We start from the raw sequence: 22,173 nt of genomic DNA on the forward strand, positions 1-22,173 counted from the left end.
CAAAAATAAACGATGTCTGACAAGCAATTTGGAAAGGAACATGATGTTTTTGATGCTACAAATGGATGAAACATTAATAAAAGGCAATTTGCAACACGTTCTAATGAAACAAAGAAATTATTTTGTCTAAAAACAGAAGGATTTTATGTACGCTCTCAAGTAACAAGTACCGGTATTGAAAAAAAGTATTTCATACAAAGATATTAATTTTAAATAACATTCCATCAATCTGTATATATTTATAGTCAATGCTTTTGTCACGTTTATAAAGAAGGAAATTGGTTATCTATACTATTAAACGAGAAGACCTCATTTTGGGTGTCGCTTCTCTTCTTTCCACAATAAATTAATCAACACGCCTCTGTGTCCTATAGGTACAGTGCATAGTCCCATTTGTCATCTATTCATATGATTATTCAGATTGAGTTATTTTTGGAGAAAATCGAGAAAAAGGGCATCCGGATATTGTCCCGTCATTGGACAAAATTTTAAGTCAGATTATACTTCCGGTTTGCGTTTTTCTGTATACTTTTGAACATACATATACTACGAATAAAGTGTATTTTCAGAATTCTATCTGCTATCATTTTCAAGTTAACTATCCACGGTGGTCACAGAGTTTATTAAATAGAGAGGGTCTGTATACTATATCAATGACCACCATGGATCGATTAGAAAACTTAGAATTGAAAGTAAATACACTTTATTTATATAGTGAATGTTCATAATATACAGATGAGCGCTAAAATTATTCATGCATGTGCACTTTTGGTACCTTTTCTGAAATTCTCCAGTCATTAAATCTTTTACAAAATTCATTGATTACAAAAAAAAAGAAGATGTGGTATGATGCCATGTTGACAACTCTCCACAAGAGACCAAAATGACACAGAAATTAACAACTATAGGTCATCGTACGGCCTTCAACAACGAGCAAAGACCATACCGCATACTCAGCTTTAAAAGGCACCGAAATGAAAATGTAAAATTCAAACGAGAAAACAGCGGCCTTATTTATGTACAAAAAATGAACGAAAAACAAATATGTAACGCATAAACAAACGACAACCACTGAAGTACAGGCTCCTTACTTAAATGTTCATAACATACTAAATGTATATTCATATTGAAATTGATAGAAAACCACACATTGGGAATTTTGGAAATAAAGGAGGAGGGATTAAAAAAACATTTTCCTGTCCCCAATAACCTATGATTTATGATAATTTTGCTGAAATTCTCCAGTCATTCAATATTTCACAAAATTCTTCCAATAACTTTATATACTTTAAACTATGCTCTGAATGCCCGCGATTTCGCGGGTGTGTTCTAGTGTCTTTAATTATAGGATGTTTGATATTGTTATTGTCATCGACTGATATGTTTTGTTATTATTTGTTTGACTGCGCATATAAAATGCAAACCGCAAACGGACCGGAAGTTGATAAGCTAAAGGTCCGGAAACTTAAACGACAATCGATTGAACAAAATCCCAATCGATTATCGACATCGCTAGGCTCAACCAACTGATTTCCGACTTTTTCCGATCATCGGAACAACACTAGTAGCTGTACAATATTGCAGCCAACTAAAATAAAACACCAATAACATAAGGAAAAGAAAAACATGTGTTATATGATATCGCTTATTGTCTTCGTAATTTCCTTTCTTATAATATTTTAGAACATGATACTCTATTAAAGAGGGTCATAGATGGGGCTTACAGATCTAGAAGAAAGAAAATATAGAGAATTAACATTGTGCTCAAAAAATTCAAAGGATAGAAAACAAGTTAACAAACAAATAGATGGCCTAAAAAATTAAGGAACATAGAAAAGAAGATCCCCTCCGAGCCATTTTTTTCTAATCTATCCTGCTACATCTCACAAATAAAAACTTCAAAGTTAATATACTCCAATAATGCCATGAATGTAAAGAAAAGAAAAACATGTCATATGATATTGATAATTGTCTTTATATTTCCTTTCTTATAATATTGTATAACACGATACCCTATTTAGCCTTTTTCATAACAATCTTATTGATTTCTATTACTTTCCCAGCAATTTATCAACCGAAACAAAAATTACTTTCACATTATATAAAGCAAAATATTAGTTAAAAATCTAACCTACATCTTGAATTTTATGCTTTATTTTTTGTCCTTGCATAACAATTTTATGCTTTATTTTTTATCCTTGCATAACAATTTTATGCTTTATATCTTATGCTTGCATAACAATTTTATGCTTTATATCTTATGCTTTCATAACAATTTTATGCTTTATATCTTATGCTTGCATAACAATTCTATGCTTTATATCTTATGCTTGCATGACAATTTTACGCTTTATATCTTATGCTTGCATAACAATTCTATGCTTTATATCTTATGCTTGCATAACAATTCTATGCTTTATATCTTATGCTTGCATGACAATTTTACGCTTTATATCTTATGCTTTATATCTTATGCTTTCATAACAATTTTATGCTTTATATCCTATGCTTGCATAACAATTTTATGCTTTAAATCTTGTGCCTTCATAACATTTTTACGCTTTATATCTGATCCTTGCATAACAAATGCATTTATAAACAATTTATAGAATCATCATAAATTGTGTCTAGTTGGTGAAATGCTGCACTATGAATTATCTAGTATGCCTTCTGAATATCTATATTTTTACATTTTTATGTGATTTAATGCTATCAGGTTTTCAAACATGGACCTAACTAAGCTAAATCAAATGAAGGATTGATTTGATTGCATTTTTCAGGATTTAAACCCTCGCAAAATCTTGTTTCAAGCTTATATATATCAAAATAAAAGCTACTTCCATGCATTTAAGCTTAACACACTCCCATTAAGTAAAGATAAACTTTTATTTCATATCGGTTGAGAATAAGATTCTCTTATTATATAAAAAGGGGTCACATGGCATTCATTATTCTTCAGTAATAAATTCCATCGGTCATTAACAGAAAAAAACGGACCAGAAAACCGGTCGTTAACGAACTTTTACATGATAATGACCGGTGGGGCGTGGTTTCCGTCTGATAATGACCGTTGGGGCGTGGTTTCCATCTGATAATGACCGCTGGGGCGTGGCTTCTCTGTTTAGAGAGATTTACCTTTTATGAAACATGTTCCTGATTTTAATATTATATTTAAGTTGTTGAATTGTTTATTATATGTTTTCGTTAAATATAAAATTAAAGATAACTTGATTAAGTATTTATATACTGAAAAATTGCACTAAAATGAATGGCAGTATTACTACGACTGGTCTTCACTCTTTGTCATAGAAATCGTACAACTACCCAAGTTCGCTTTAGGCATTTTGAATTTACGAGAATTTTCCAAAACATGGTTTCTCAATGAAATAAACATAATAGTTCTTGAAAAACTGGTCATTATCGTGATACATGAACTGCCCGTAGGACAGTGGTATTGACTGCGACAGCGATAATGACCTCGCCTTTGACTCAGTCATTATCACTATCTTAGTCAATACCACTGTCCTGTGGGCAGTCCATATATCACGATAATGACCAGTTTTTCAAGAACTATTATATAAATATATAACCATGTGTTTCTATAATATTATGTAATATAATATCCACCTTTCTTATATTATTTTTAGAATTCAAGGACCATATCAAGCCATTCCTATAATAATCCTATTGATTTTCATTAAATTTCCTGCACTTATCCGATATAAAAAAAAAAAAAAAAACCAAACATAAATTCAACATTGTCAACTTAGGCGAACAAAAACCTGACATAAATTTAATTATAATACTCTATCTTCATGCTTGCATAATATTCATATATTTTTATATAGATGTATATAGAATAGTCATACATTTTTGGATGTGAAAGCAGCATGTCTGGTATGTCTTGTATGTCCTATGGATCCAGGGTGCCCTAGGGATTTTGGGGGTTCGTCAACCCCCCCCCCTTTTTTTTGACAATCAATGCATTTGAATGTGGATATAAAACTGGAGCCCCCCTCTTTTCCATTTTTATCCTGGTTTGGGAATCCCCTCTTTTAAAAATGGCTAGATAAGTTTAACCTGATTTTACCTTTAATGACATTTTTTAGAATGACCTCTTTACCTCTAAACCCTTATAATTTGAAAAAAACCCACGCCATCTTGTTTAAAATGCCAATTAAAGGTAGACAATAAAAACCTTCCAAGCTTAAAACACTCCTATTACATAATTTTAAGATAACCACATGCACGTGTTATCATTAACGTTAATTGTCTTTATAATATCCTTTCCCATAATATTTTAAGACTCAAAGACCATATTAAGCCATTCTTTAAATAATCTTATTGATTTTTTTATAATTTCCCGTACTTTATCACCTGTAACTTAACATGGAGTCATTATCGACAACCTTATCAAACAAAACCTATTTACTGCAGCCCAACCTACATCGCGTACCGATTAACCTGAATTTGTTGAACAAACCCACAGTGCATCAAAAGTAGACAAATGCCATTAATTATTCATGATCAATTTTCTACAGGTAATATGTGAATAAATGACTTCAAATGAAGATGCAACCATCGTACAGCATGCAATGTAAAAATATTCATAGTAAAGGTCTTAATGACTCTTGTGTGTTAGAAAGTGCTCTGAATCATGTGTTGTGTGTTCGTTGCTTTTTTTAGCTTTAAGGATGACTTATAAATGCAGGTGATAATCTGAATTATTCCCATATTCAGACAAATTATACCAATTGACAAATAAGACACTTGCTAAATTATATGTACTTTATCATAATAAGTCAGATTGAGGGGTCAACAAACATGGCCCCATTTTTGTGGCGAAAATTTGATTCATTATATAGGGAATCACTGAAGCATGACTGGAGAGGCCACCTCCCCACCCCCTATTTAGGTCAGTCAGTGGGCTCCCTTATAATTGAGAATGATGGTACAAACTTATATCATGAAAACAGGGGTAGATCCTTTAAAAGGGGTGGTTCCAACAATATGACCTGTCCAATTCAAATACATTGAACCTCCTGGATCCGCCACTATAAAAAGTATGATTGTCAATTGTCAACTATCTAAATGATGTAGATGTTAGCAGCTATTGGTTGTTAAGAACAGCCTTCAACAATGAGCAAAATCAGACATATATAAATTATATGCACTTCATCATGTTCATATTTGACAGAAAAAATGAAAACAAACTTGATTTTATGGATTCTTTTGGTTGTTGAAAATTTTGCTATTTTCAAGGTTTCATAATATCATGAATTTCATCAAAAACTACCTTGACCAAAAACTTTAACAGTTAAAAATTTTATCATAATTTTGTATGGAACGTACTCCAAATAGAGTTACCTCCTCTTTAAAAAGTTTCTGATGTGTTTGCTTATTATTTGTCTTGATGGCAAGATTTTCTATACCTATCAATTAATTATAGATGCAAGATGTTGTGTTTACCTAGGGAAATAGTTTCTTAAAGTACAAGCTTCTAAAAGTACAAATTGAACATAAAAGTACATACTTCAAAGTTATGTAAACATAATAATAATTCACTTTCTCATAAATAAATTTGGGAGATATATATGATATAATATCTTTTTTCCAAATGTGAATTATGTTTTTAATAAAATGTTTGTTTATGGCTATCATAAAACATGAGTACTCAGACCTTTTTTATTTTCATCTATTGAAGAAGCTGTTATTTATTTAAATATTGGTACCTAACACTACAGGGAGATAACTCTGTAAAATCAGCTAAAGGTTTAAATTACGTTGCGTTGTTGAGGGAATATTAAGCTTCTCAATGATCAAAATAAGTGTTTGTCAACTGCTATATAACCAGTGTATTTTTTCTAATAAAACGGTTGGTTTAAATTTTTTGAAATTTTTATATTTTTATCAAAGGGTCAAATTGAATACTTCGTCAAAGTTTTACGAAAATTAAACAAGCCAAATTAATTTTAGTGCAGGTGTTGGGTATCACCTTAAGAATCTCAGCATTGAAAACCTTTACATTAAAATTAACTACAATTCAAATAATATAGGGTTATTGCATGAATATTGGGGAATATTGTTCCGAGTAGAATTTTATATTGCACGAGCTCGCGAGTGCAATATATGTTCTACGAGGGACAATATTCCCCAATATTCATGCAATAACCCTTTTATTGTATAGCAATATAATATTTAAAAGTAAAAATTGGTTTAAATTAAGATTTTGTCGTTAATGACGTCATGAATTTTGAAGATTTTTTGCACTAGTGCAATATTAGAATTTATTGCACGCTAACTTTTGGTTACTTTCTGTGGGAAATATTATATTGCTATACAATAATATCTGATATTAATTATATTATGATTTATGAACATTTTTAGATCATTTAAAATACTTTGATTATTTTTCATGAATCTTCTCTTTAATCTAACACCAATACTTGTCACTACCTAAGCGCAGAATTTAATTCAATTCTCTCCCCTCATGAGGCCCTTACCTCTATCACCCCCTCCCCCCCCCAAAAAAAAACCAACAACACAACAATTAATTTATATAATCCAGGTGGTTGGTGTCTGTCATGTCAACTTCTCCAAACTTCCTTTATAAAGTCTTTAGGATAAAAGCTTGAGATTACTATTTTAGTATTGAACTCTGGATAAATGGGTTTATGTTCTTGTCCAGTGGCAAATAGTACATGCAAGTTCGGACCAAAAAAAATTGCTAAAGTGATTTGAGTATGAATCTTTATATGGACTATATAAGACAGACACATTCAGTCTGGTTTTTAATGTACTAGTTCAAAAGGTGCTGCCCCCTGGAAGAAATGCATAACCCCCAACCACAGACAAGTTTTTTTACTTCATGATATGCCAGCCAGTCTTTTCTCTTACTCCTGAATGATGTATAGTTGGACCAAAAGCAGATTATTTCAAAGTTCAAGCCTGGTTTGCACTAGTCTGAGACCAAATCTATGACTTCCCACATTTTAACCCATTTGAGGCAGCTATTATGAAATCCCTTTGGCTAAAAAAACTCCTACAAAACTCATAAATATCAAAAATATAATTCAGTACTGTACCGGTAATTGTTTTAGAAATTTAACACTTCTTTTAAATGTTTTTTTTTTATACTTTGTGACATTAGATTACAATCTCATTTCAACCATACTTGGATAAATAATTAAAATTTTAAACAATAAAAAGCAAAAAATAGTAAAATTTGACTTCAGGCATCAATTTAAATATTTATAGATTTCTTGGCAGCCAACGTTACCCATTTATCATAATTATTGTCCCATAATAAATCGCAAAAGAGAATAAAAAATAAAAAATAGCTAAAGGACACTTTTAGGTAAATGAAAATACAAAACACAAAAAAAAAAACCTGACATTAGCTAAAAGATACTTTTCAGCAAATGCACTAGAAATTAAACCTTAACGAGTATTTTCTATATACCAGAGTCTATTTACACAGTTCATTACCTTTTTCCAATACTATCAGAAAAAAACCTTTCAACTAAAAATCATTTAATACGACCAAACATTTGAGCATGATACGATGAGGTTTACACATTTTAATCTACTTGTCAACATTATTGATCGTTGAATTTCAATACAAAATCTCCATTTAATTCCAGGCACTCTTCACGGTTCAAAAATTACGACAAATCCTTTCTACTTTAGCAAATGGAGAGTTCATGTCAGGTGATAATCGTCTACGATATTAATAATCACGCCTTTTGAAAACACGTTCCAACCCTTGACTTGGAGTATGTTATTAATGTCGATGGGAAGAACCGAGACATAGGGATATTCTTGTATCAGTTCAATACGTATTGATTTTTTTTACGGTAAAACAAAGCCGTACAAATAGAGTGATAAAAATAAAATGACAGAAACGTTTTTGTTTAGCTCTGATTAAATATTAAGCCAAATTTGATAAGTGTTAGGTGAAATAATATCTTTACTAAAACAAAGGATGGATTGGATAGATGGATTTTAATGTCCATTAGCTAGGTTTATTGTGGATTGAAATATAAAGTTTAGAGAGATTTTAATCTTATTTGTACTTTTGCTAGAAAACAGCAATCCAACAAAGAAAGAATGCTGGAAAAGAGAATATGAAAATATACTGTAAATTTAGAATTGGTTTAGATGTTTTATTAGATGTTTTATTATTGCCAAAATTGTGATAGTAAATTTTGTTTATCATTAAAGTAGCTAATTACTGAATTTAATTTTTTGTCAAATTATATTCTATGAAAAAACATCCTAATTGTTAAAAAATATAAAAATGAACCTTAGCTCAGGAGGGGGGATACAGCCAATTTTTAAAGGTGGGTGCAACCAAGGATACAGGGGCGGCCCACTATATATCCCTATTCAATAGCTAAAAAAAAGGGGGGTTCCTCTCTCCCCCCAGGGATGATTCCAGGTGTTTTCAAATGGGTCCCTTGAACATCAATTTGGGAATTTTTATCCCAATTGGGAATTTTTTATGCATACAATCTAAGACGAAGTAATATCATTATACCGTTAAAACAGAAAATGTATATTAAGTTTCACCTGTACGTACACTGATTGAAGAAGTTATTGGATTCAGACCAACGAAGTTGTAATACATGAATATCATTGCAAATGATTCACTATCATCTTAACTTTGGTAAACGACGCCTATTACGAAAAACATATATACCAGCTAACATAAACAGTTACCTATGGCAAGCAGTTTAGCTATTTATTCAAATTTCAAATTATCTCATAATATTTAAGATATCTTATATGATATATAAGATTATAAGTTCAATTATATGATATATAAGATTTGTATAATATATAAGATTTATAGAAGATATCTCATTTAATATATGAGATATCTTTTATAATTTCATTTTTAAAAGCTATCTTATATATCATATGAGATATCTTATACTTTATCTATACTGATGACATCATATTTCAGGGGTCATTTCATGAATGGTCTATCATCAACATTATTTTCAACAGAAACATAACCGGATCTTTTGGGTAATCTGCTTTTACGAGATCAGCGTCCATTAACATTTATTCATCAATGTTATACAAAATTTTTAATTTGATCTTTGCCGAGGTCTCGGCTGTGACACCCATTTTGACAAAAAGCATGTTTTTGATCAACCTGCTGAGTGATCTACATTTATGAGATCAAATACTCCCATAACATTTTACACACTCGAATCCGGCTGCTAAAATTGTTTACCTCATCATGCTCATGTTGACATAATTAAATCGTTGTTAACAAAATGCAATCGTAGTCAGCATTCTTATCCAGATTTTCTATGTTTTGACGACAAACTATGAAAAATTATAGTTGCAGTAATCGGTGACGGAAACTTTTCTGGAAATACCGATTTTAATTTATTTTCCTGAATAGGGAACTTATATTCACAAACATTTTTTTGGGGCCGCTGGCCGATTTAAGAGCTGCTAAACGGACCTAAACTATATAGTGGAATCATCCCTGCCCCCTTCCAGGATACAATAAGCTAGCTCATAATTTAAGACTCAGACATAGAGTGACTCCACAGAGTGGTGACCCTGTATATCACTGAACCTGCAATGGATTCATAAATCTAACTTAGGGAAGATTTGATGGACTGCTACAATTATGCCCTAGAAGAGAAGCAATATCTTCCAAGACTTGGTGTTAGAGTACTTATATACCCTGAAAAGTCAGAGAATATTTTTGGTTTTAAAATAGATGTTGCAAATGCCTAGATCCTTCTCCAACAGTTTCTGTTTCATTAATTATTCATGCCAAAAGGTTACACACAAACCATAAATCAACCAATGAAGCACCATGAGGATAGTACTAAGGACAGAAATAGATATTTTCCTTATCAAATGCCATTAATTTTTCAAAGACAAGGAAAATGCAAATAAAACAAGTTGAACTTGTCCCTTCAGGGAACAAAATGGAGAACAATGTGAGATTACCGTAAGCTTATACATATTCTGTTTGATTCTTCTGGTACCAAATGATGAAAACAGGGAATATAGAATCTAATTAGTTAATTGATTAATTGATTGGAATATATAAGGTACTATAAGAGATATATTTACCATAATTGTTCTCGTTACTTAGATAGCCACTAGCTGCTAAGCAAGCACCACTCAATCATTTATTAAATTTAGTGGTGGTCCAAAATCCAGAAGTGTGGGGTGGGCACTGACTGTCATAATAAGGTCCAATTTCTCTAACTCAACCAAATTTTTCCTACAAAAAGACGGTTCTGGGGCCCTGTGTCAAACAGCTCCCCCACCACACCCTACCCCCAAAATCTACCATCGGCCTCTGATATCCCTCACACTATCACATGTGCATGTTCAGATGAATTTTGCTCCCAACTCTAATGTGACATATATTTTCAAAAGTTAACATCATTTATATGAACATTCACAATAAGTTTAAGGTTCATATACATACATGTATAATTATATGCCTACAACTTAATGGTGTTTATAATTTCCTAATACAAAATCTTTAACCTGGTACAGTTTGGACAGGGGAACAGAGGGACAAAAAAACTAACAGATAGATAATGTACTGAAAATGTTCTTTCTGGATATTTTTTAGCGTTATTATGTGCTGTTGTGAGAGGGATGGCCAATAGTTAAGTTATATACCAGATTAGGAAGAAATGATGTTTGTTGACACATGAAAAACATAATAAGCCTATGTGTGGCTCCAACAACATACAAACATTAGTTTTTTTTGTGCGCGACATGACACTTAATTTAAAAAGATCTGTGACCTTTTAAAATTTCAAAAATCTGCAGCTTGTATCTTAATTTGCATATAAAGCAACCTGATGATCAACAGGGCCCCGGATACCGTACAGGAGTCCCCTTTGTCAAAAGGTACCCGTAATAGTTATGATCGGTTGATTTTTGAGTCCCTCAGGTATAGTTGACTTAAAATTAATTTGGCAGTTCTTTTGAAGGTCAATCCTTTAGATAATATTATAGATCTTGCAATGCCAATGTAAATTTGTCTTTTTACGCATTTCTGGTTTTCAAATATTCGGTATCAGTGTTTCAAAAAGGTGCAACCGTTATAATGCATAGGTATCTATAAACTAGGTATGTGTCATTTAAATTAACAAAATATTTGGGTCAGTTTTTTTTAATTTCTATATATATATATATTCAATATTTTAAAAAAAACTTTAAGTATCATCATGATCATATTATAATACCGTACGTATACATATATTTTTTTTTTAAATAAAGAAAAGTTTAATCAAAGTAAAGCAATTCCTAAAGATCTATTTCCTTTTTTAATCTCAAAAAAATAAAATACACAAAGCACAAAAACAGAAAAAAAAAAAAAAGGTCTGACTTTAAATAACTTACCAAACTCCATTTTGACAGCTGCAGATGGGACACAATAAATTGTAGATTTATGTTTCAAACTAATTGGAAAATGATGAATCCTTATGAAGAAAATTTATAATCCAATTATAAATAGCCTGGTTATAGTAATTTTTCACAATTCAGCGATTTCACAATGTCATTAATTTCAAAATCACAATTCAAAAAAACAATAAATTCCAATTCAAATCACAAATGTCCAATTTTCAATTAATAAAAATATGATAACAATTTCTATTAATTATATTTTAGAAATATTTTTTTTACAAATTTTAATAACCAACTGTCAAGTATTAGATTCAAACGATTCCATTTGTTGCTTCAAGCAACTACAAAAATGACTTCTTTCTTGAAACGAGAAAACGTAGTAATCAGAATGTAACAAATTATTCCATAAAACAATTTTGTCTCTTTATAAAAAAAATGTATAAAACAATCCCAGATTAATTTCCTACTTTCAATTCCGAAAGGCTGCCAGCATTCATAGAAAATTTCGGAATTCCGCAGCAGACATCTTTAAAAAACTTAAAACCTCCTGTATCAGAATGTCCGATAAATAATCAAAGAAAATCTATACTCAACTCCATCAATGGAGTTTATGGAGACGGCCATATTGATTTCCATATAAGGAATTAAGCTGCAGGAATCTTCAGAAAAAGGAATCAATAGGAATCCAATCTAACACACAGCAGAACTCTGTTACCCAATCAAAACCATCATTACAAACCACTTTGGTTCCATATTGATTTTCTCCTAAGACTAGGTATAGTAGATGAATACTAAATAGATAGAAGAACGTGGTTAAGAAATCTCAAGGGAATTTCGGCTTTTATGCCAGGGCTTCACAGCATATTGATATTTTTACCCATAATACCGTCCTGTCATGGTTCCCGACATAAAACCAATACAAGACTAAAAGAGAAAAAAATCATCAATTATGTATAATATGTTACAGTGTCAATCGTGTTGATTTTCTAATTAACTCGTAAATACTACTGCCGTGTCTAGTATTTGTGCCCTAATTGTTTTGTTTTCTATACAATATTTCAGATTAATATTTTATTCATGAACTATAATTCTCATATTTTTCAATAAAAAAGTGATTTCTCCCAGATAAATTTATACTTGATAAACAGAGAAAATTCAAGAAGAATGAGAGCTAGAACAAATAAAATGACATGATTTTAAATATTCATATAAGAAAATCATGTCAACATGGTCAATATCAAGTTAAAGTGGCAGGGCATTGTCAATTGCAGATACTTAAATAAACCATTTTTTTTAACAAAATTTATATTTTCATTAAAAACCTCAGTTATTCATACAGTGCTAGATGTTGCTAAGCACTTTGATAAAAAAAAAAAAAAGTGAAAATTTTATATGGCTTGTAAAATGCATCAGTTGACTTTCTGCTAACCAAAATGAGTCAATTTGACACAGCTAAAAATAAATTTATGGGGAATGATGTGACCCTGCTTGCAAAAATTGTATCATTATAAAGGGACATAACTCAATAACTGTAAAAGTGACACTACCCAAATTCATACCAGTAATTATCTGAGTTTTGTGGTAATAAGCATTGTGTATAATGAAGTCATAACATTTAGTAGAGGCAATAAACTTAAGGAAGGGAAACAAAAAAATCAGCATTTTTTTATTTGTAAAGGGGCATAACTCTTTAAAGGTAAAAGTGATGCCAACAAACTTTCCTGATATCTCTGACATTTAAAATTGTCTGTACTGTTTCCCTTAAAGCCAATTCTCTACTAATCTAAAAAGCAAAGACAAGTAATCCTTTAAAATCATTTTTATAATTGTCATAATGCATTAATTCAGGCTAGCATATAGTTCAAATTTCAACATTCCCTATATTACTATATCAAAGTGAATAAACTCATCATAGATACCAGGATTGACATTTTATAATTATGCCAGAAGCGCGTTTCGTCTACAAAAGACTCATCAGTGACGTTCGAATCAAAATATTTAAAAAAGGCAAAGTAAAGAACTAAGTTGAGGAGCATTGAGGACCGAAAAATTCCTAAAAGTTTTGCCAAATACAGCTAAGGTAATCTATTCCTGAGGTAGAAAAACCTTAGTAATTTTTGTTAACAGGTAATTTATAATTATGAACATATCAATGATAACTCAAGTCAACGAAGAAGTGCTGACTACTGGGGTTGTGATACCGTTGGGAAAATAAATCTCCACCAGCAGTGGCTGAATATGTCCATAGTACATGTATGCTCTACCCACACTATCATTTTCTATGTTCAGTGGAATGTGAAATAAGGCTCAAAAATCAAATTTGGCATTGTAATTAGAAATAATATGTCATATGGAACATGTGTACTGATCAGTTTCAAGTTGATTGGACTTCAACTTCATCGAAAGCTACCTTGGCCAATAACTTTAACCTAAAGTGGGATATGTACAGACAGACAAATTGACAGACAGACTAACAGACCACAGACTGAAAAACATAATGCCCCTAGGTTTTGCATTAAAAAAACTTCCTTTAATATCATTTTAGTATACCCCTATAATTCTTAAAATGTCCTAAGAATATATTGCATTCTATATCATGTATAATCCTATATATAGATATAGGAAGATGTTGTATGAGTGCCAATGAAACAACTCTCCATCCAGTCACAATTTATAAAAGTAAACCATAATAGGTCAAAGTATATATTGGTGACGTCTTCAACACGGAGCCCCTACTAAAAATAATCAGTGGAATTCCACTGAAATCCCACATAAATCTCACTTGGGAATTCCACTGGTTCCCACTGGAATTCCACTGGACAATTTTGTCGGGATTTTTAGAAGATTCCAGTGGAATCTCAGTGGAATCTCAGTGATATTTTTAAAATCCCACTTGGATTCCAGTGGAATCTCAGTGATATTTTTTCAAAAATCCCACTTGGATTCCAGTGGAATCTCAGTGATATTTTTAAAATCCCAGTGTGATTCTGGGCAATTTCCACTGAAATTTCAATGGGATCCCAATGAAATTTCAATAATTCCAGTGGGATTTTAATGCAAATTTTCCCAGAGAAATTTAAATGGATTCTTCAACACTATGTGCAGTGAAATTATTTTAAATTCCAGTGAAAACAGCAGATCAATCACGTTATTTTTTCATGTCTTAATAGTTTATTGTCTTTTTTTTGGAAATGTAAGTGAAGTGTATAGGTTATTCTTTACTTTGATTTGTATTGGTCTTTTATTTTACTCTAACATCATAGGCCCATATTTACATGTATGTCTTGCCATTTTTAAAATCTCAAATTTGATCCACAATCATGATAATTGAGTACATGTGTACTAATTAAGTTTTAAAAGATAATACTTTTTGCTTTTTTGGAAAAGATGTCTCTATATATATTAAATTATTACAGTCATACTACAGATCTCCAATTTTGCGAAAACTAGCTACTATTGAATAATATTTTATTGAAGAGATTGTCTTAAAGATATATTAGTCATGTGTCATACTGTGACAATCCAATAGTAATTATGTATATGCAAAAAATGCATGGTCTTATAGTTATTTTCTTGATCCTACATGGTCACAATTTATTTGAAGGAAATGATAGTTTCATAATTTTCAAAAAGGTTGAAATACTTATTCATAATTTGTACTTACCAGAAGATTTAATCCCAAAAATATGAAAACATCAATCTTCACAAATCCAATAGTCATGTCATCAAAAAAATACATCTTCACTTTTTAATATCAATAGAATATAACTTTGGCTCTTTTAAATTTTAGTCCACAACTCTACATCCATGGTAAAATTCATATTTTAGTCAAGATAAATAAGACATCTTTTCTTGTAATGGCTGCAAGTTCAAATTTTGAATCTGACCAGTGTTGGGGTTGTATCTATAGGGAGTTGTTTGATTCCTTGCAATGTTTTCCTTATCATACTATTAAATTACCTAAATCTTAAATATCTGATATATATATAATAATTAATAAATGATATTTACCAACTTTTATCTATTATTTTTATATTTTGAACTGTAGAAATTTAAGAGAAATATACAAAGACATGTGGTCTCCTTCATTGGGCCCCATTGAGTGTGTACATATCATTTCCTGTCCATTTCACATCTAGGCAAATTGAAAACAGATTGGCACATAACATTTCTATTACTAATTGATAAGAAAGAGACTGCTTGGAAATAATATTTGTGTATAATCATGATATAATACTTAACTAAATATAGAGATAGACTTAATAATTAATTGTACTTGAAAATAAATAAATTTTAATTACCTGCAACTCCTTTGTTGAAAAATTCAAAATTAAATTGTCTTAAATACTGTTAGTGAAATAAGTATATATATTCTAGTCACTTTATACATGTTTAAATGTACATATATAAATAGCAACACATAACATTTTTCAGGTCCATCATCATTTAATTATCAGCTAAATTCATTGAAATTTTTTAAAATGAAAATTCTACAAGTCCAACATCCCACTGGAATTATATATTTATAAAAGCCACATGTCCAAATTCCAGTGGGATAATTAGGAATGACAAAGTACAAATTTCCACTGGAAAATATAGAAATAATCCAGTGGAAATGCCACTGAGATACCATCGGGATAAACTTCCCATTGGGATTCCACTGACACTCCAAAACATTCCAGTGGGATTCCACTGGATTTTTTTCCCCCACTGGGATTCAAGTGAATCCCAATGGTATCCCACTGGAATCCCAAGTACATTTTCAGTAGGGCGCGCGCTTGGCTAACACTAAGCAGCAAGCTACAATGAATAAAGGGCCCCAAAAATTACTTTTGTAAAACCATTCAAACTGGAAAACCAACAGTCTAATCTATATAAAAAAAAAAACAGGAAAGAAAAACACTTATGAACCACAGCAACAAAAGACAACTACTAAACATCAGATTCCTGACTTGGGACAGGTGCAAACAATTGCAGTATACTTTATGAAAATCTTATAACATTATTGCATGCAAGTCTAACCACAATGCCCTCACAAATTCTAGATTTATATTTATATAACTAGCAATCTTATGACAGATGGCCTAATTATTGCATTTTATTGACAAAAAAATAATCCTGAAAAATGGGAGATCAATTGTTATCTTTGTTACCACCCATGGCTAGACTTGTACAATCAATGTTATCAGGTGAGTGTCAGGTGAACCTTATAAAACTACAGGTAAAGATCAAAGGAACACCTGCCAACTCTAATTAGCATCAATTCTCAATTAGTTTCAATTCATCTTAAACTGCAAGAAAAATTTTCAGATAAATTTTTTTTTGTCTATAATTTATTTTTAAAAAAAATATATGAATGATAAGAGACAATGGTTTACGTGAATGAGGCAACATTACAACCTGAGAAGACACCTAGAGGTTCAATCATAGACTGCAACAAGGGTCTGGTGGTTCTGTTAGATATTTTTTCTCACTTCTTTACACATTTTGCCCATAATTCTTAGTTTGTTTTTTATTCTTTACTGTTTTTTCCTATTCTGTCAACCCTATTTAGACCTTCTACAGATAAAAATTAAAAAGACCACCTGCCAAGGCTAATTAGTAATTTAATAAGCATCAATTCACAATCAGGTTCCACTCATCATAAACTATTGGTAAGTTATTCACATAAAAAATTAATCAATGAATTCATTTTTCTAAATAAATCTGAATGATAGGAGACAGGTTTACATCAATGACTCTGACAGCAACCCTGCAAAATATTAACACCAATGAATACTGTGATGATCTATATAAAAAATGAAAGATGGGGTATGGTGGTCAATGAGACAACTCTCAATCAAAGACCAAATGACATCGAAGTTAAAGACTATAGGTCATTGAACAACTTCAACAATGAGCAAAGCCCATACTGCATATATAGAAATCTATAAAAGGGTCTGAAATGACAAATGTAGAAAAATGAGAATTTATGAAAGGGACAAAAAACGAAAAACAAATAAGGTATACAGCAACAAACATTTTTCCACCACTGAATTATACAGGCTCCTGACTTAACATTGGGACAGGCACATCTAGAGCTTTATAAGTTATTCAGTTTTCAAAACTATGTTAATGTCTATCATGTCAGTATCACATATATTTCAAGAATTTGTTTTAAATAGAAATTCATACTTGTAAGTTTTCAATACAATCAATCATTGCAACTAAAGAGGGAGGGTAGGAGGGGTCCTGATCCCAAAATCCCGGGCTTAAAAACACGAAATCCTGAGGTCCCGAATTTAAATAAATTTAAATCCCAAATTTCGAACTTAGAAAAAAAGAAATCCCGGATCCCGAAAGGGTCAATCTTGAAATCCCAAGCTTAAAAACACTCGATCCTGGAGTCCCGATAAAGGTCCTATCCCCCCTCACTAAATGACTAAATTCTGAGATTCAAAACAGCAAAACCTCAGTTTGTTTAATGTTTTCCATACATATATAAATAAGACTTTAATAAACAAAACTGGACCTGTAACGTTATATTAGACTCTCATAAGAACTGACAAAGGGACAGATACATAGACCAGAAATCAAAATGATCCCCTCCCCCTACTGTTGTAGATAGGCAGGGCATGAAATGTTACATTTTAAAGGAGAACTAGAAAAAGATATATATGTTTGTACTCATAATCACATATTACTAATTTAGTTAAACAAACACTATTGCCTGCTGAATACAATACAATACAACACTAGATCTTTCACATTAATCCCAGTGGGTTTCTGGGTAATATGGACTAAATGTCTGCTTTCTATACAAATTAATTTATACATTTGCATAACTAGATTGTTCTAAAAATATGAGGTTCATTAGGGATATTATCAGATAAAACCTCGGCTGAGGGGTAATGATTAATTGTTCCATTTAACCATTTATTATGAGGTCTTTAAGATCATGCCAGTTTTAAGGACAAATATTGTAGTATCAGAACCCATATTACTGTTAAAATTACTGTTGGTGGAAACTAATATCTTAGTGGATACTGTTGATTGGGGAAGGCTGTACTCTGATATCTGTTTAATACTATTCAATGGATTGATCTATTTTCATACTGCTGGTACACATAAACTTTCACATATTGGCAGTCTGCACGGTTAGCCACTATAGTTTTTATTATATGTTTCAAGAAAATAAAAAGAAACAAGAATGTGTCCTCAGTACACGAATGCCCCACTCGCACTATCATTTTCCATGTTCAGTGGACCGTGAAATTGGGATAAAAACTCTAATTTGGCATTAAAATTAGAAAGATCATATCATAGGAAACATGTGTACTAAGTTTGAAGTCGATTGGACTTCAACTTCATCAAAAACTACCTTGACCAAAAACTTTAACCTGGAGCGGGACAGACGGACAGACGAACGGACGGACGAACGGACGCACAGACCAGAAAACATAATGCCCCTCTACTATTGTAGGTGGGGCATAAAAATGGTGTCACCGAACTTGTTTTCTTGCTACAAGTAAAAATAAAAAAAAATCTCTATTAGTCCAGTATAATTTTCTACTAAAAGAGTTATCTCCCCTTAAATGGCTCATTTGAATAAATGATTCTTAAACCAACAAAAAATGATAATTATTTAAATATTTTGATTAATATAATAAATCACCAAGTTTTCTTTATATAAATAATCAGTCTAACCATTAAATTGTAAATCTGTCTCCAAATTTGCAGATTTAGGCATATAACTAGACCAATATTGTACTTAGATTGTACAATCCAAGATGGTGGTACACCATGAATGTACAATGATGGTGGTATACCATGAATCTACCTTAACACCATTTCAGTGCTCATGGTTATATATAATGGTGTTAAGTTTTAATTGGTTAGAAGAAGCCAGATCTAGTGCACCTGGAGAGATCTAAGATTAACAGGAAAACTAACAATCCTAGTCAATTAAAATCGATGTTGAACCCACAATGCAAAGAGCAAGTAAAATGAGAAGGAAAATGCAAACACTAATAGGAAAGATGGATAGACAATCACCAGCAATTCAAAGACGTAGCACATGCATTGTCTAAGACAAAGCCTTTTAAAAGCTTAACCAATCTTTGTGAACTGAAACCTCTCTTAAGCTTGCACTAGAAAGAACTCTTTTCTTTTATTCACCTACATGATTTAATCCTACAAGCAAACTGAATTCCTAATATTTTTTTCTGAAGTCTTTATAACCACCTCTTTAAGAATAAGATCGAGATAAAATATTTATCACAAAGCCTGAAGAAGCCTTTGATTTACATTTCTGTCTAATTAGCAAGATTAACTTTTATACAGACCAAAAGAAAACCCTTAAGATCAATTGTAATTTCTGTGTAAAGGTCTTTTTCTAATATTACCATAAAACTTTGTCTAGAAAAATAGCTTTGATCTCACAAAAATTGCTAACTTTGATACCCAATGTGAAACATTTTATAGATAATTCTGATGGCATTCGATCATTGAATATTCAATACTGTTTTAATTTTCTTAAACATTTATAAACAACTAAAAACACCTGAAAAATCTATAAGCTTAAAAGCATTCACCATTCAAACAGGGGGGTTGGAGGGGACCTGATACCAAAATCCAGGGCTTAAAAACATGGAATTCAAGGTCCCAAATGTATAGAAATTATAACCTCAGCATACAATTTAACAAATATATACCAGGATAGAAAATACCATTGAAAATTTATAATTTCTTGTCAAAAGGTCAAATTCATACATTTGGTTTTGATGTTATATTGGTTATTCTCATCGTATTTTGTCTAATGCTTAGTCCGTTGCTATGTGTGTTACATTTGAATGTTGTGTCGTTGTTCTCCTCTTATATTTAATGCGTTTCCCTCAGTTTTAGTTTGTTTCCCCGATTTTGTTTTTTGTCCATAGATTTACGATTTTTGAACAGCGGTATACTACTGTTGCTTTTATTTAAGGAATAACATTGACTCCTGATTTCTTTTTTATGTTTAGAACAAATTTCATGTTGAGATTTATGAGTTTTTGTACTCCATAAATGATTTGTCATAAGTTCCATTTAAAATTCACTGATTTATTGTGTTGTTTAATGCAATTTTCAACATACTTGGCTGCATCATCACGACAAGTTTTTTCCAGAAGAATACCAAAAGAAAACCATAAGGAAAACTAACAATCCTACAGTCAAGTAAGATCTGAGTCAATACACCTTATCGCTAATCCCGGCTGACCCGGCCGCTTGAACTTTTGACGCACACAACAATCACTTTTCCATTGTGGCGTCAGATATTTTGCTTTATGACGTAAAAAAGGGGGGGTGTTCCCAACCCAGGACAAAGGGAGGCTTGGGGGTCCAACTATATGTATCCATTTACATGCATTGATCGGCCAAACAAACTAGAGGCTCTAAAGAGCCTGTGTCGCTCACCTTGGTCTATGTGAATATTAAACAAAGGAAGCAGATGGATTCATGACAAAATTGTGTTTTGGTGATGGTGATGTGTTTGTACATCTTACTTTACTGAACATTCTTGCTGCTTACAATTATCTCTATCTATGATGAACTTGGCCCAGTAGTTTCAGTGGAAAATGTTAGTAAAAATTTACAAATTTTATGAAAATTGTTAAAAATTGACTATAAAGGACAATAACTCCTTAGGGGGTCAATTGACCATTTCAGTCATGTTGACTTATTTGTAAATCTTACTTTGTTGTACATTATTGCTGTTTACAGTTTATCTCTATCTATAATAATATTCAAGATTATAACCCAAAACAGTAAAATTTCCTTAAAATTACCAATTTAGGGGCAGCAACCCAACAACGGGTTGTCCGATTCATCTTAAAATTTCCGGGCAGATAGATCGTGACCTGATATACAATTTTACCCTTTGTCAGATTTGCTCTTAATGCTTTGGTTTTTGAGTTATAAACCAAAAACTGCATTTTACCCCTATGTTCTATTTTTAGCCATGGTGGCCATCTTGGTTGGATGGCCGGGTCACCGGACACATTTTTTTAACTAGATACCCCAAAGATGATTGTGGCCAAGTTTGGATTAATTTGGCCCAGTAGTTTCAAAGGAGAAGATTTTTGTAAAAGATTACTAAGATTTACGAAAAATGGTTAAAAATTGACTATAAAGGGCAATAACTCCTAAAGGGGTCAACTGACCATTTCGGTCAGCCATTTCGGTCAGTTTGACTTATTTGTAAATCTTACTTTGCTGAACATTATTGCTGTTTACAGTTTATCTCTATCTATAATAATATTCAAGATAATAACCAAAAACAGTAAAATTTCCTTTAAATTACCAATTTATGGGCAGCAACCCAACAACGGTTGTCCGATTCATCTGAAAATTTCAGGGCAGATAGAACTTGACCTGATAAACATATATACCTTGTCAGATTTGCTCTAAATGCTTTGGTTTTTGAGTTATAAGCCAAAAACTGCATTTAACCCCTATGTTCTATTTTTAGCCATGGTGGCCATTTTGGTTGGATGGCCAGGTCACCGGACACATTTTTTAAACTAAATACCCCAAAGATGATTGTGGTCAAGTTTGGATTAATTTGGCCCAGTAGTTTCAGAGGAGAAGATTTTTGTAAAAGATAACTAAGATTTACGAAAAATTGTTAAAAATTGACTATAAAGGGCAATAACTCCTAAAGGGGTCAACTGACCATTTCAGTCACGTTGACCTATTTGTAAATCTTACTTTGTTGAACATTATTACTGTTTACAGTTTATCTCTATCTAT

The 22,173-nt window shown here is 31.6% G+C and overlaps 2 protein-coding genes across 8 annotated transcripts in view; one reads left to right on the forward strand and one right to left on the reverse strand.

Moving 5' to 3' along the window:
* The window catches only part of LOC143058220 (uncharacterized), a 322,046-nt gene that overhangs the window by 160,526 nt on the left and 139,347 nt on the right, over window positions 1-22,173 (forward strand). The gene's annotated exons all lie outside the window — the stretch shown is intronic.
* LOC143058219 (mitogen-activated protein kinase kinase kinase 13-like) overlaps window positions 1-22,173 on the reverse strand; it is an 81,742-nt gene that overhangs the window by 57,161 nt on the left and 2,408 nt on the right. The window contains exon 1 of one of the 7 annotated variants that reach the window (XM_076231687.1): window positions 11,401-11,546. The exons of the other annotated variants lie outside the window; for them this stretch is intronic. The gene's annotated coding sequence lies outside the window, so the exon portion shown is untranslated. Of the gene's footprint in view, window positions 1-11,400; window positions 11,547-22,173 lie in introns of those variants that run through there. 7 annotated transcript variants of the gene reach the window in all.

Source organism: Mytilus galloprovincialis, chromosome 14 (assembly GCF_965363235.1).
Source record: "Mytilus galloprovincialis chromosome 14, xbMytGall1.hap1.1, whole genome shotgun sequence".
Classification (NCBI taxonomy): Eukaryota; Metazoa; Mollusca; class Bivalvia; order Mytilida; family Mytilidae; genus Mytilus; species Mytilus galloprovincialis.